This window comes from Etheostoma spectabile, chromosome 20 (genome assembly GCF_008692095.1).
Source record: "Etheostoma spectabile isolate EspeVRDwgs_2016 chromosome 20, UIUC_Espe_1.0, whole genome shotgun sequence".
Lineage (NCBI taxonomy): Eukaryota > Metazoa > Chordata > Actinopteri > Perciformes > Percidae > Etheostoma > Etheostoma spectabile.
In genome coordinates this window covers 10,590,857-10,591,693 of record NC_045752.1, presented here as the reverse complement: position 1 = coordinate 10,591,693, position 837 = coordinate 10,590,857, and positions in this window count along the sequence as shown.

Here is an 837-nt window from a genome sequence, read left to right as displayed (position 1 = left end):
TTCACTGTCTAAGTGGCGCCAAAAGGAATGGTAGTCAATGGGATGCTAACGGCAGGTGATGAATTTGTTGCATTAAAATGGCGCCATGTGTGCTACGCTTGGAGAGGAGAGGCTTACCGCCTTGGTAAGCCCTAGAAGCTCTTTTCCGGTAGTCTCCAACTCAGCTTGATGAGGTAGATGTGACGTGAGCAACGTGTCTGAAAGTTGTAAGTCTTCTGGACGTTGTGCCAATCATTCCCAGTTTTGCAGACGGAGAGCGCAGGTATATATCAGGAGATAACATAGACACAGGCTAATTGCTGCTAACTAACATTCTAGTTAACTTTAATAAATAAACCTTAACAGCTAATGTAAGTCCAAACTGTCTGCGAGATTACTATATGATGACTTATCTACTGTGCGACAGTAAGTCGTGTGGTTATGACATAATCGTTAGTCTATTTTTACAAAAATGTCTGCTGCGGAGCCATAACGTTATTCGCTGTCAAAGTGGAGCCAAAATGAATGGCAGTCAATGGGATGCTAACACCGGGTGATGGCTTCGTAGCATAAAAATAGCGCCATAGGAGATACCCTTAGAGAGGAGAGGCTTCCCCCCTTGATATTAGAAGCACTTTTCCGGTGATAGCTGAGCGTTACTGCGCAGCCTCCAACTCAGCTTGACGACATAGATGTGACTGAAAGTTGTAAGTCTTCGGTAGCTGTGCCAAGAGAAATCTTAATCATTCCCAATCAGCAGAGACTAAGAGCGTAGGTATATGTTAGGAGATAACATAGGCCCAGGCTAAATATTGCTAACTAAAATGATAGTTAACATTAGTAATTAAACCTAAACAG